The sequence below is a fragment of the Pinus tabuliformis genome, chromosome 5_2 (assembly GCF_031772625.1).
Source record: "Pinus tabuliformis cultivar Carrire ecotype Pingquan chromosome 5_2, CPIR1, whole genome shotgun sequence".
In the NCBI taxonomy this organism is placed as follows: Eukaryota; Viridiplantae; Streptophyta; class Pinopsida; order Pinales; family Pinaceae; genus Pinus; species Pinus tabuliformis.
Genome location: NC_142306.1, coordinates 703,795,400 through 703,812,036, shown reverse-complemented (window position 1 = coordinate 703,812,036; position 16,637 = coordinate 703,795,400).

Genomic DNA, 16,637 nt, shown 5'->3' with positions numbered 1-16,637 from the left:
TCTATTATGCATAAGGGAACCATATTCAATATATTTTACCAAGAAGCACCCTTGAGGGCATCAAGAGTTATCATCATCAGTTTGAGCATGTCAACCACCATAACATTGACTGTACAATACCATTCTTTGTCCAATTGTAATAATTTAGGATTAAGTCATCATAATAAGCATGGGACATGCCCGCCTCATATAGACACATCTTTTCACTTTGTATATTTTCACCAGAGCATGGTTACCATTTATATTGAGTCAAGGGGTTTTTCTCTACTCATCTCCACAACAACTTATCCTCTCTCTCGAAAAGTTGATCATGCTCTCCATAAGAAAATAAAACGTGATGTATTTTAGCTATATGTTTGCTACTAACCTCATACATTAGGGGGAAACTGTTAACACCAGAAAATCATACAAATCTTGGCACAATCCAGAAGACATTAAAAGGTGTCCATCAAAATGCACAAGTGAACATTTTCTAGCTAAATGCATCATGAAGTTTAAAGAATAAAATTTATCCTAAGGTCCAAAGTTTATAAAGTAAAAACAATTGATGTCGCACAACTATTTCTTCGATAAAAGCGTGCGTGCGGAACATCCTTCAAAATTCGTGCAGTTACAGAAAAGGACCACTCCACACACTTGGGATCGATTCTCTGACATGAGCTCAATCCAGTACATCCAAATTCAATTCACCTTGAAGATATTCATCCCTCAATGGAATCATCTTGTCCTACACATGGGCCATTATCTTGCATGAACCAAGAGGTGGAAGATGGATTCAAAAATTCTATATAAACAGGCCATAGGAGAGCCAAAATATGAGACATTGTTATGTTGAGCAGACCACCATCACATTGTTGAATCCAAAGAAGGGAAGAGCACTAGTATGGTTGCCATATTGCTTCTAAGAAATCCATCATCCTAGTGAGAAAAGAGGAATCCACCATTAGAGAGTCTTCATACTTCTTTGAGAGAGAGGAGAAACTTGCAAAGAGATTGAGGAAAATAAAATGCCGAGTATTTTTTAGCACCATAGCTCAAATAATTCTATTCAAGTGTCTAAGATTCATTTATTGCATTCAACCTCTACTACCAGTAGTTAATAAAGGGAGATTTTTCCATTATATTATTGATTTGTTTGCTCCATTTGAGCATTTTTTGTGTATTTACCTCTTTGTTTAGTTTATGTTTATGTATGCATTGTTTCCACTATTTACAATGCCGTGTTTATCTAAGTTTGTCCACTAACAACACCATTTATGCTTGTTATTCTTTGCAGGGAACAATCAACTTCTAAGGAGGTGTCTTTTGTTACACCATTGCCACAAAAACACTACCACAATGATGACAATGAAAAAGATCCTCTTGAATTTCCTATTCAAGATACTCATATCAATGTTCATATGAATAACATCCCTCAATCTTTCCTTCCCAACTTCCATGGTGTGAGGTCAGAGGATCCGAAAACCTTTCTCTTTGAATTTGAAATCCTTTGTGGATTTTATGGTTACTTACTAAAAAATCAAAAGTTGAGATTGTTTCTGGAAATATTGAAGGATATATCTCTTAAATGGTTCATGAGTTTAGGGACTAATTCAATAAGATCATGGAATGATATTCAAAATATATTTCTAGAAAAGTACAAAGATCATCATATTAAAGAAGAAATATTTAGAGTGAATAAAAAAGATGATGAGAGCCTTGAGGATCTAATAGATAGGTTCATGTATAATGCAAAGAGGGGAAAATTACATCATTTAGGATCTGACACACTAAAAACCCTCATACTTAGAAAAATTAGAGATGAGTGGATTGATATCCTTGACCTCATGAGTAGAGGTGATGTATACCAATTATCATTTGAATAAATTTGTGAAACATGCAAACGCATATCAAGAGGAAGGGAAAGAGTAAGTAAATCAACATCAAAATTGGTAAGTCAAGTTGAACTTGGAAATTTGCTTGATAACTTTAAAATAGAAATTCTTAGCAATCTATGTGAACATGTAGAAATGTTAAGAATGCAAGATGAGAAAAAAGAAGATGTTGATATTTGTGTTGTCCATGCAGAATCACATGCTATTAAATATTTCCCATCATTATCAAGGTTGAAGGAAGTTTACCAAGAGGACAATGGAGCAAGTCAATCACCAAAGAAGCTATGTTATGTAGCTCCAAGAATACCATGATAGCCTAGTTAACCTGATATGATGAAAAAACCTAATTCAAAGTTTCAAGATTATGCTAATCCATCTCAAAGTAATTAGAACACACTCTTTCCTTGGCAACCTTGGCCATCTCAACCCCAAAACCAATCTTGGCAACAAGGTTGACAAGGAACTTATGGGAGAAATCCACAATATCCTCAATATTTTCCTCAATATCATCCATACCCAACTCCATGTTATCCCTACCATCCACCTCCACCACAACCACAACCTCAACCACATCCATCTCAAAGATCCACTCCCACTCAACTACTTGTACTGCCATTTCCAAACCCACACAAGGAAGTAGCTCATCCCACTTACAATGCTGAGGTACAACACTTCCAAATATCTCCTCTTTACCTAAATGGTATTCATCTTAGCTCAAGAAGAGTATTGCAAAAAAGAGATTCTCTTGACTTCATTGAAGGACAATGATTCAGTAAAACAAGATTCAAATGAGAAGACCAAAGAATCATGGGTTGCACTTGATGAAGATCAGACATTAGAATCAGAGATTGAGAAAGTTCTCTCATGTTTACCATTAGATCCTCCATATGTTCAATAAAATAACAAACAAAAAGAGGAATATTTGAATGTCATGGTAGAAGAAGACATGAAGAATGATCTAGATGAGCAAGCAAACCAAGGGAATGAAAACTATATTGAGATTTGGATCCAGAAAATCAACAAGATGGAGCATCACTCTCTTCTTCAACAATGTTTGATATCATCAAAGTCAAAGCATTTGGTCTCTAGTATTCAGATACATGTCAAAGCATATGTTTCGAGCCTACACATGAGTTTATCTGTCATCTTTTTATGCACATGGCTCCATTAGAAGTATTCCTACACTTGAAAGAGATTTTGCTTTTTCAAGTAGAGTAGGATAGAAAAAAGAAATAAAAAAAAGGAAAAGAATAAAATCTCAGGTGAAAACCTCTTTTGAGGTGCCTGATATTGGCTCATTGATTGAAAACCTCCGTGAGGCAGTTAATGTGTTGGAAAAAACTAAAAAATAATAAGAAAATATCCTAGATGAAAACCTCCTTTGAGGCGCCTAGGCAGACATACTAGTTGAAACCTCATTGAGGCAGCTAGTAGACCTAAGAAGAAAGAGAAAAAAATTGAGAAAATGAAAAGAAAAAGATGTTTTCTCCATGTACCTCTCTCTAATGAATGCATGTGCTCTCCAACCTTTGCAAGTAACAAAAACAAGTTAGTTGCCAAAAGAAAAGTAGATTAAAAACTTAGTCAAAGAAAGTCAAACTTGGGCATTGTCCTCCTTTGCTCAAATTCTCCAACATGAACAAGGCCATGTCAATCCATCACCCTCATCTATTTCCAATATACACCCATCATTTCCAATCCTTTCTCATTCATTTTCCTCGTTGTCCTAAAATGTTGTAGGAGGGTTATGTTTTGCTACAGGAGGCCAAAATACATAGAGAAGAAAATTGTTTTCACCTTATCTTGAAAACCGTGCATCCATTGGTTGATTTGTTTCATTGGGAGATGCATATGGATGATGGTAACATGCTCAAGAAATTTCAGAAAATTCCAATGCACATTTTTCGAGAAATTAGCCTCCATCACCTACAACCATTTTTAAGTTGTCTCGATATTTGTGCATCCATTGGCCAATTTTTTTATGAGGATGTGCATAAGGATGATAGAAGCATGCTAAAAAAAAATCAGGTCAATCCAATATGCCGTGTGATAGATATGGATAAAACAATTCTGCTTTAGGAGACTATTGTGAAATGCTATAGAGCAAGAAAAATTGCTATAGGAGGGACCATAATTGCTACAAGAGTGTGATCGACATAGAGAGAGGGGCCAAATATTATGTTTTCCTTAGGGGAATGAAGAAAAAATTCTACCACACCTCCATTATCCATCCTCCACACCATTTAGTCGCTTCTCCATCCAAAATTTCATCTTTTTCCATGAAAAATCCTTATTTTCACCCATTATTTTATTACTTTCACCAAAACCAAGGTTTTTGATCCTTGTCTAGATTGATCATGAATTATCAGTGTTTCTGGAAGCATTATCTGAAGGATATTTTTGTTATAAAAGGGTTTTTGTGGCTACTACATGAATAAATACATTCTTGTAGCAAGCTATAATTACCTTACAAGGCCACAATTGAGAGCACTAGAATGAAGAACCAATCATCATGAAGACATTGGAGAGTCATTTCCTCAAATTTTGGGTAGCTATAGGACCTATGTTGATTACTACAAGATCATTGTTCATCTCCAACAACAACACTTGATCCACCATAAAAAATAAAAAAAAATGTGTTGACAAGCATCAAAACTTGTGTTGACAAGCATCTATCAGTCCATTACATGTAAAAAAATATTTCCATAACAAAGCCAATTCACAGGGTAGCAAGCATGGGAAGATAACACCTCAAGGAGGCAGCAAATGAACCATTATTCCTGAAGAAGGATACAAAGGCAACGATCTCTTAGAAGATGCTCACGAACAACCTCACTCGTGTACAAATCTACCATGCAACCATCAAAGGATCAACACATAAACAAGAAACCTTTGACAATAGGCATCAATGATGAATTAGCTCACCATGCAACACCTAGAACATAGTATTTGGCTCTAACATCACCTGCAAAAACACACTCAGGGTAAGGCTCAGGTATGCAATTGTCTAAAACTTTCCTATGAACTTATTTTAGCTTGAAAAACATTGCAAGTGTACGAAAGAAAATGTTTTTTTTATAGTCAAAATGAGTAGCAGAGAAACCTCAACATTATCTAGCAGATAACTCCACCTTTCCACCAAGACACCCACATGTGTGGGAGAGGAACAAGACAAAAGTGAAAAGGAAATGAGAAAGTGGGTTGTAATCATTTAGTAGTGATGGAGGACAAGGAGTGTGAAGGGGTAAGTGAGGGCCAACTCAGTTAACTCAAATCATTTTGAGTTTATTTTTCATGCATTGAAAAAAAAGAGAAAAATAGATTGAAAAAATAAAAAATAATGAAAAAGATCAATAGAAAAATAAATATAAAAGCATAAAAAGGTGGACCCACCACCTCTTGGAATGCAAGGAATAATTGCTATAGGATTTGGCTTGGTTGCTACAGGAGAAAAAAAAGCTACTATAGGAGGAACATGACTGCTATAGGACAAAAATATTTTCTATAGGAAGGACAAATTTGCTATAGGAAGGAACAAAGCTGCTACAAGAGATAGACAGATTCTACAAGAAGTAAAGAAATGGCTACAAGAGAAATTTTTTGCTACTAGGGTGTTGGATAATGATTAATTAATTGCTACAAGGTACAAAGAAACACAACTAAGTTGCAAAGGATTTGCTACAAACATGGTAAATTCTCCAAGGGTAAAAGGTATCCAAGTCACCAGTTTGGTCATCACATCATTTCTTTCTTTTGCTTCAGTTTATTGACCATCGTCTCTCCCTATGTAAGAAGAAAGGGTTCTCTGTTAAGTGTTTTCAATTCCAGAATTTAACGAGCAAAGAGAATTTAGATTTCTAGTTAAGCGTGTTCATAAGAATTTGATGGATAGTATGATGTGTCATGGACAAGAATTTGTATTAGCAGTAAGAGGCTCGGACTTCAATGATAATGAAATTAGTAGTGAGGTAATGGATGCCAACAAATCCTTCTTTTCACAAGGAGAAGTGTCAGAGGAATACCAAGAAGACAAACCAAAAGCAAGGTATTTCCGTCACAAATGTAAACCATTACAATTGAAGAATCACCTAAGAGAAAGAAGTATCCTAAAACTACATTACGAGTTCTGTGGGAAATTGAAATAGCGAAAGAAATGAAAATAGAAGAGTAGCAAGAAGAGCAACAGGAGGAGCAACACATGGACCAACAAATAGAGAATGAAATAGGTCAACATACATGAAGAACCATAGGGCAAGGAGGATGGATAGGTTGCTCAGAGGATGAGAAATAGTTTCAGTAGGGGGGTATGATGGGCCTCCAAATTAGACACAAATTAAGGCCCATCTATCCTTTCTTAGGCACATGAAGGCTATCCTAACCTCTCCTTCTACACTTAATAATGTTTTTTTAGCTTTAATACGTTCTTAGGAAGGTTTAGAGATAATTGCATATTATGTGTCTAATATTATTTATTTTTGTAGAATATTCTGAGAATATTGGGCAAAATATGAAGATTTCAAGGAGGAGATAATTTAGGGACTTTCTCCTTACTACAGGAGGATCAATATTGGATAATAAATGAGCAAAATATCATGCAATTATTGACAAATTCTGGAGCTCTAGTGATTGAGAAAATCTACGAATGTGTTCCTTGTCATTTAATGCAAAGTCCTAGTGTTGGGAATTAGATCCACTATTTGAGGGATTTTGGATGGGAAAGGTTACTCTGTTGGCTTAGGTTGGGCTGACCCAGGTTCAAAGTTTACTATGCACCAACAAAACCCTCAACCGATGGCCCTCTTGTAAACTACCTGCAAGCATATCGCAGTCTCACTCAAAGTGATTATGGGAGGTTGCAAAACCAGGTTTCTATAACTTGAGGGATGATGTGATGTGGCACTTTTTATTTTCTTGTGATTTAACACTTACTTATTACTTCACATTCAAAAAATACATCACGCTTATATTTTACTTCACATAATTAAATTTATCACTGAAACATATCATAAACATTCATGAACTTCACAGTACTAAAATAAAGTGCATATATTAAGAAAATAAACACATGTAGACACAGATTTTACCGTGGTTCATCACAATGTGGGACTACGTCCACAAGAATTGTTGCTTATAATATGGAATTTTGTACAACAAACAGTTCTTCCCTGTGCACACAACTACAAGGTGTCGATGCACTAAGTTGTAGATGGTTTGTGCACTAAGCTACAGACCTAGGCCTCCACGCACACAGTTGCGGAGCCTCGCCCCTTCTTCGAAGCATAGATCAACATAATACAACCATTAACACATATTTTTGATCGAATTCATTCCATCCTTATTTATTATTCATCCCTATATATACTATTACATGAGGGATTACATCTCTATATTACCATGGACCCAATACCATGGTTTCCAAAATACAAGGGACTCTGGTCCAAAACCATTAACTTTTACAATATTTTATGCTTTTACAAAAAGGAAGGGGCTTCACCCGAAAGCCCCCATATTGCACGAGACTTTGCTATGTGGTATTTGTTTCTCTCTGCTTCTTTGTTGTGTGATCCACTTTGTACTCTGCGACATCTTTTCTACTGCGTGCTCCACAAAACTTCAAGTTTCTTGCCCAAAATCTGACCAAGTTAGGCTGCGCCCAACAGGCTCGACAATGGAACCATTTGTTGGCTTAGGTTGGGCTAACCAAGGTTCAAAGGTTACTGCGCTTTGATAAAAACCTCAACCACTGCCTCTCTCGAAAATGACCTGCAAGCAGATCACAGTCTCACCCGAAGTGATTATGGGAGGTTACAGAACCAGGTTTCTACAACCTGAGGGATGTTGCGATGTGGCACTTTATATTTTCCTATGCTTTAACACTTATCACTTTGCATTCACAAAATACTTACTTTACTTCACATAATTACATTTATCACTTAAACATATCATAAACATTCATGAACTTCACAATACTGAAATAAAGTATAGATATTAAGAAAATAAATACATGTAGACACAGATTTTATCATGGTTCATCCCAATGTGGGACTACGTCCACAAGAATTGTTACTTACAATATGGAATTTTGTACAACAAATAGTTCTTCCATGCGGACACAGCTACAAAGTGTCTGTGCACTAAGCTGTAGACCTAGGCCTTCGCGCACATAACTGCAGAGCCTCACCTCGCCCCTTCTCTGAAGTATAGATCAACAGAATAAAACCATAAACACATATTTCTTATCAATTTCATGCCATCCCTATTTATTATTCATCCCTATATATACTATTACATGAGGGATTACATCACTCTATTACCATGGACCTGATACCATGGTTTCCAAAATACAAGGGACTATGGTCCAAAACCATCAAATTTTACAATATTTTATGCTTTTACAAAAAGGAAGGGGTTTCACTGCGAAGCCCCCATACTGCATGGTGACTTTTTTGCACGATCATTGTTGTGCTCCACTGCTCTGCTACACAGTCCACTTCTTACTTCGTGGCATCTTTGCTACTGCTCGCTCCACAAAACTTCGAAATTCTTGCCCAAGATCTGGCCAAGTTGGGTTGCACCCAACATCCTCCTTTCAAGAATAATGCTTCCCCATCAATTTGTATAAGTACCAATTCGAATTTTCCTGTAGAGGCAGCTATTTCTTAGTCTTCTTGTGGAGAAAACTTGTTCTTTAGTAGCTCCACTTTCATTTCTAGTAGGGATGTACTTGGATTGATTCAAATAATGATGTCACATTGCCATTTTTAGCTTCTAAATCTAGGTTTCCTTCATAGGGATCTGAGTTTCCTTGGGCTTGACCATCCCAAGAGCCTAAAAGCCCTCTTGTATAATTTATTTAGTCCTTTGAATGTCTTTTTCACTTGCATCTCTTATTTATGCATTTACTATTCATGCTTCTTTTGTTGTAGGTTACATTGGTTAAATGATTGAATTGATTTGTGTTGTAGGTTATTTACAGAGTCACAAGCATAATGCATCCTTAGAACGGATTTGAAAAGTCATCTTCATCATTGAGCTACTTGGATTGGGTTACTAGTTCACGAATCTAGAATTTTTGGAAGTCCCTTGTAGCAAAATAGTAGTAATTTTATGCTATTTTTTAGAATGTGTTTATGGGATTCATTTGAGTTGATTCCACTTGTACTGGGTCATAAAAACATTCAGTTTAATAAAAAATCTACCCCATATCATTTTCACTTGATTAGGTTAGACATTTGGTAGGTTAACTAGCTCACTAGTTCTTGAATTTCTAGTTTTTAGAGTGGTAATTTTGTGCTATTTTTTAGATCATGTTAACAAGGGTATTTTGGAGTGATTCCACTTGGAATGGAGTCCTAAGATATCCTACTAAATAAAAAAATCCCATCCCATTTGAAATTGATTTACTTTGGCATTCGGCAAGTTATCTCCTTCTATAACAAAATAGGGCCTCTTGTAGCACCTCCTATAACCCTCTTGTAGCACGTTTAAACTTTACTAGATTTGATCCAAAATATTGGCTTTTGTCTCTTAGGCTTGACTCATGACCCCCTAGGCTCTGAATCCATGATTGAGTGAGACCAAAAGGCCTCTTAAGCCTTGCCTCTTCTCCATTGCAATTCACCTATTTACTTTTGGGTTAGTGGATGAATTCATGACTTGAAGAGCATAATGATGATTTTCATGAAGCACCTTGTCAACTCTATTGACAAAATATATCTTGAATGAAATGATTGAAGAATGATTTCATACACTAGGATTCCTTTTGATGTACAATTTACACTCAGAAAATAGGTTAATGTTTACATTTATACAAATAGGATTAACATTTACATTCATGCAAAGCAGAATAGTCTTTCCTTTCTGCAAAAGTAACTAGGATTTCCTTTATGCTTATTAGGTTTCCTTTATGCAAATAGAGTAACATTCCAATTTCTACAATTATTTTAGGATTGGATTTCATGGCATTCACTTCATTGCATTAGATCAACAAAAGGACACATTGCATGCTGCACATATAGTGCCAACACCTCTTAAGTTTGTACAAACCCCAAGTTGATAATTTAACTTGGTAGCCTTGGGAGTTGCAACATTATTATTGCAATACTAAGGCTCGTCATAATGTATTATGGAAAGTGATAAGTATGACATAGGGATATATGGAACTGTGTTATCTCAATTAGGGCTTTCCAAATAGTGCCTCTCCTACACCAGTTTGGCCATTAGGGAAGATCCCACTAGACTAGGATCGAAGACTAACCCCCCATTTAAGGCGAGAGAAAAAGGTCATGGTCAAATCCAATCCTTCTTCTAGATCACCCCATAATCAATATAAAATTCCAAAAAACAAATAAGCATAAGCACACATTTGCAAAATTGTCAAAGTACCTTTCAAGAGGATGCCCACCTTTGTCCATGTGATCTTGTCGGGTGGGTGAGAAACATAGGGATAATGCAAGTGGCAAATATATAATAGCATGTCATTGGCTAATGGTTGATTTCAGGGGTTGTTGGTTGGTCGAATATCTCTCAGGAATAGAAAAAAGTTTTCTCTCAAGGGTTACCCATTTTGGTGGGTAACAGGGCCATCAACCTTACTTCACAAAGCAATGAAACTAATATGAGAGCCTAAGATCCGAAAACGCAACGTAATTGACGTGGATGCCAAGAAGATGCCACAATGTGTTAGTTTTTTTAGAATTGGATGACGCTCTAGTCTCAAAAAATTGTGGAGAGGCTAAAGCATAAGAGTTTTTTAAAACCCAGAAATCATTTCTAGAAATTCCACCTAAAGATGGCCTAATTAAATTATTTGACCATAATTAAAAATTTCCTAAGTCTAACTTAGGAAAAAGTTTTAATTAATAGAAATTAATTGAGAAAGGTGAAAATTCTCTAGAAACTCACATAGATTGACTTGGAGATGATCTCAACAATCGATTAAATTTTAATCATGGTCATTGGAGTACCAACTAGAGATTATAAAAAGAGATCGATGGGTAGATGGAGAAACACACTTGGAGAGCGGGTCTCCTTGGGTAGATCGATTTTTCAGAGAGAAACATTTTTCTAGAAGATTTTGAACCAAAGAGGGGATGCAGAGACAAAGAGGGGTAGAGACAGTGAGTCTGGAGGAAGTCTTCCAGTTCTGGAGAGTCAGTTGCAAGAGGGTCGATTTTCCTCAGTTGGTTTGCACAAAAGATTCAGAGGTAGATTTCGATTTAGCTAGTCAGAGGGTCGATTTAGTTGTTGGAGGCCGGGATCATTTATAGAAGGGGCTAGTGAGTCATTCTCATAGGTTGAGTTAGGAGGATGGCTTGATCAGTTGTAGTTCTAGGCATAACATACAAGAGCTTGATTAGGTGTGATGCAGAGGTTGAGGTAGGGGTTTCGTGGAGCCCAATAAGTGGTAGTTTTGGAGTTAGATCAGTGTTGAGTGAGACAAAAATTGTCTCACATTTTTTTGTGGCCAGTTTATCCTATAGAGGACTGTGAGTTTCGATCATCCAGTTTTACTCAGAATTTCTCACTGCTGCATAATAATAAAACCCTCAGTTGCTGCACCAGTTTTCCCACATTGGGTTTTTCCGGGGACATTTGTCCAAAAACGATTGTGTTATTTTTATGTGTATGCAAGTATTTTCTCGGTTTCTAGTTTATTTTCCGAAACATTTTATTTGTGAAGAAATTGTAGTGTGATTAATTCAGTATCAAACATATAATAAAATAAACTGTTAATCAATTAGAAGAATTAATTCAGGTTATTTCATTTCGAGGAATTTTCACATGGTACCAGAGCATATTTGATCAGATAGGAAGCTCAAAGGTGGAAGGAAGAAATCATGTAGATTCAGAGGGAGTATGACTATTCGATTTTCATATTTGCGGAGAGGCTGGCCAACCAATTTAAACTGTTGTTAAAATGGTTCAATTTTCACAATGCAGGTAGCAAGAAAATTTCGCAGAGCCTAGTAGAAGTTTCAATGGGTAGTGGTGAAGCTGGAAAGTAATTCTAGTGAAGCAAATTAGTATTTTCACTGAGTAGATTTCTTATCTGGGCAAAAAATGATTTTGCAGTAGTTGCTAGAGTAGAATCAATGTTGGGTGAAAAAGAAAGAGCACACATAGAGGGAATATATCTTAGAGGTTTTCTAGCTTCATAAATACAAATTTTCAGATGCAATCGATAGTAGCATTAGGAATATTTTTCTTACTCCAGAAGGGAGTGTTAATAGAGCCAACAACCAAGTAAGAGAAAGAGGGAGATTTTAGCTTCAGGTCAATTTTTTACAGAGATGGCCACAGTGGGGCTCAGAGATAAAGACAGATTGGATGGTGCTTCCAACTATATCATCTGGAAGGCCAGGATGTCCTTTCTCCTAAATGAGCATGGTCTAAAAAATTTGTAGATAACATTGCAGCAAAACCTACTAATTAACAACAGCTAGAGAACTTTAGAAAGGAAATGGTCAAGGCGAAGCAAATGATCCTAGATGGAGTCTGAGACCATATAGTATCACATATATCTTGCATGAACACTTCCAATGAGATGTGAGATGTTGTCACAAGGCTATATCAGAATATTTCTGAGCAACAAAAGATATTTCTAAAGGAGAAGTTGCAAAACATTAAGATCCAGAAGGGTGAAGGCATTAATCCCTTTCTCACTATAGTTCAGGATATCCGAGATCAACTTGTAGTCATACGACAAGTGCCTCAAGGTATAGAGCTTGTGCATTTGGCCCTAAACAATGTCTTAGAGGATTAGGAATTCTTCGTCCAAGGTATTTTGAGACGAGATACATTACCAATGTGGGACAGGATGTGGTCAAACCTGCAACAAGAGGAGATGAGGCAAGAACTAATGAAGACCTCCATCAGTGGTAGTAGTAGTAAGGGTTCTAAAGGTGTGAAGGAGGAAGATAATTTAGCACTTGCATCAAAGTGTCCCAATCATGGACAAGGTTCGCATGAGGAGAAGAAGATAAAAAAGGATCTATCTAAGGTCAAGTGCTTTAGGTGTGGCGAGTTTGGCCACTACATTACTTAGTGTCCTCAAAGGAAGAAGGAAAAGTAGGGGAAGTAGGATAAGGTGGAAACTTCTGTAGAGCTAGACAAGACATCCTCTAGGTTGGAGGAATATTTCACGATGTTTGCAGCTATACCTCAAAGAGTGAGGTGTGGCGATATGGGAGTAGCATAGAGATTTGGGTAGTATTTAGTGAGGAAAGAATCAAATGGTGTTTCCTCATAGATAATTACCTTGCTACAGGGGCCCACAATATTTAGTACCAGGAGCATCAATGTTAGTTGATGCAGTCAATTCCGAAGTGATAGTTGTAGACAATTTGCAGTCACATGCCGAGGAGTGCAAAGCAGTGTTGACAATAGAAAAGGAGGCTTAGTTCGAGTCAGCAACAACACAAATTTCTAAGTGGACAGTAAAGAGGCTAGTAGCAGTCAAACATCAAGAACATGGTTGGAGGATGTTGTAGAGATAAGGTGTTGTGACAATTGTGCAACACTAGTTGGAGAAAAAACTTTCCTCACTAAGAGGGAGTGTTAATTTTTGTAGCATCAAATGGTGTTCTAGTCTCAAAACTTTATGGAGAGGCTAAAATACAAGATTTATCCAAAACCTCGAAATCATTTCTAGAAATTCCACCTAGAGATATCTCAATTAAATTAATTGACCATAATTAAAAATTTCCTAAGTCTAACTTAGGAAAAATGGTTAAATAATAGGAATTAATTAATAAAGGTGAGAGTTCTATAGAAACTCACATGGATGGACTTGGAGATGATCTCAACCATCGATTATGTTTTAATCATCGTTTTTGGAGTACCAACTAGAGATTATAATAAGAGGTCGATGGGTAGATGGAGAAACACATTTGGAGAGCGAGTTTCCATGTGTAGGTCGATTTTCTAGAGAGAAACATTTTTTGGGAAGAGTTCGAGCCAAGGAGGGGATGCAAAGATAGAGATGGGTAGAGATAGTGAGTTCATATGAAGTCTTCCATTTCCAGAGAGTCAGTTACAAGGGGGCCGAGTTTCCTCAGTGGGGCTGATTAGGGCTTGCACAGAAGCTTTAGAGGAAAATTTCAATTTGGCTAGTCAGAGGATTGATTCAGTTGCTGGAGGCCGCGAGAATTTCCAGAAGTGGCCAACAAGTTATTCTCAGAGGCTTAGTTGAGTAGATGACTTGATAAGTTGTAGTTCTAGGTAGACCATACAAGATCCTGCACATGTGTGACGCAGAGACTGACATAGGTGTTTCATTGAGCCCAGTAAGTGCCTATTTTGGAGTTAGATCAGTGTCAGGTGAGATAAAATTTGTCTCACAAATTTTTGTGGCTAATTCCTCCTGTAGAGGATTGCTATATTTGAGAATCTAATTGTATTCATAATTTCTCACTGCTGCATAATAATAAAACCCTCAATTCTTGTACCAGGTTTCCCACATTGGGTTTTCCTGAGGACATTTTTCCAAAAATAATTGTGTCATGTTTATGTGTGTGTGCTAGTATTTTCTCAGTTTCCAGTTTAGTTTCCACAACATTTTATTTGTGAAGAAATTGCAGTGATTAATTCGGTATTAATTAGAAAATTAATAAATTGTTAATCAATTAGAAAAAATAATTCCAGTTGTTGCATTTCAAGGATTTTTCACACAATGGAGCATATGTGGCAAACAAATGGTGGACACATGGAAAGTTATTATTGGCATCAATAGATGATGTGTCAGACACAAAGCTAGGTGATGTGGTAGTGGACCCCATCTCAGGACTGCGGTCTCAGAGTTTGGTGTTTAGAGTTTGGAAGGTATCTCCAACGTTCGAGATCCAAGACAAGATTAAGCCAATGGCCAAAAACAAATTAGTGGTAAGGACATAAGGGTATATTGGTCATCAGGACCTCAATCTTGGACTTAGGCTCATCAGTGTAGACATTCACCCAAACTCTGAACTCTAATATCCACTATGCTTGATGGATGTGGTCACCATTAAGGTCACAGGGTGTTGAGGATTAAGTGTCACAGGGACTAAGATCATTAGCCATTGGCCATCGAGCCATAACAGTTCATAAAGAGAAGTAGCATCTTCAACGCTCGAGATGTGATAGTGGAATTTAAGCTTTTGGTTATAGCACCTACGTCACATGCAATAAAGAGATACAAAGCCCAAGTGCTAAAGCCAAAAAAATTGAGCTGTTGACTGTGAATATTGAATGAAAAGATGGAATAAAGATAAGTAAGAGGGCTCGGTCGATATAAATAAACATCCAAAAACAACGTGAAGTGAAGTAGTGTTCCAGGAAGTGGGTGGTTGCAAACAAGAGAGGGTTAGTGGCTGCTATAGGTTGGTACCTATAAAATCTAATTTAAATTGAAGTTGGTGCTTGCATTTACATTATAATTAAAAAAATATTTGTGGTTTTATCTTGTATGGGTTTTCATGTAAATATCATGTGTTCAAGTTTTTTGTGATTGGAGCATTATTATATTTTTGAGTGTGTTTAATTAGCTAGATATTTGTTAAAATTTATAAAACATTGATTCAACCCCTCTCTCAATGTTTTATTGGTTTCCAACAAAATTGTCTCTACATATTTCCTCTTATTTAACCTAAGTTTCCTCTTTTCCTAAACTTTTTTATTTTCCATGCCCAAAATGAAATTTTCAGCATCAAGATCCTTCAAGTCAAATATAGAAGACAACTAAGTTTTCCCTTCCTTCTCTTAGATGATTTCCTTGTCATTTCTAATTAGCAAAATATCATCCACATACAACACCAACTAAGAGGATGATCAACACTAATTTGAACAATGCACAATGATCCAATTTTCTCATTATGAAGCCAGGTCCCATATTAAGTTTCAAATTTTTGATACCACATTCTTGGTGATTTCTTTAACCCATGCAAGGACATTTTCAACTTGCATATTGGCTCCTTCTTTCTGTTAAGGGTAAAAACTTTTGGCACTTCATGTATATTTCTTGTTTCAGATCCCCATATTAATAAAAAAAAGTTAATAGAAGTTAACTTGGAAACATGAGAAAAATATCTCACCAAAGTCTGAATTCCTCCTACCTAGGAATAACCTTTTGTTACAAACTGAGCTTTGAATTTCTCCACTCTACCTTTTGTATTCAACTTCTTCATAAATACCTATTTGTTTCCAATGGGGTTTCTTCCAGCTAACAACTCCACTAGAACTTAAGCCTCATTTTTCCCTAAGGTTTCCATTTCTTCAACCATATCATTTTTCCAAAGTTTTCTATCTTTTCAATCCACTACCTCCTAAGATATTATTAGCAATAAACAAAGAAAAATTTGAATGGAAATTAGGTGGAGCATACCTTTACGGATTCCTTCTTTCCTGAACCAATCTCCTTGATACCAAAGTATTTGATTGTTCTTCTGTAGAATCTGATTCATCATCCTTTAATTCAAATTCTATCTTTTCTGGTTCATGCTCAGTTGGTAGGAATTCATGTTGGACATCATCTTTGACTTTTCTAAATACTACATCTCGACTATACACAACATTTTTAGTTTTTGGGTTCCAAATCTTATAACCTTTAGACAATCTTTATATCCAATAATGATACAATTTTAAACCTTTTTATCTACCTTACTCTTATTCACCTTTGGAACGTGTACATTGGCATCATAGTCATTGATCCAAGAGGATCCAGGAGGATGGGTCCAGGTGGATCTTTAGAAAAGTACCAGTGGCATGGTAAAAGGATCAAAACTCAAA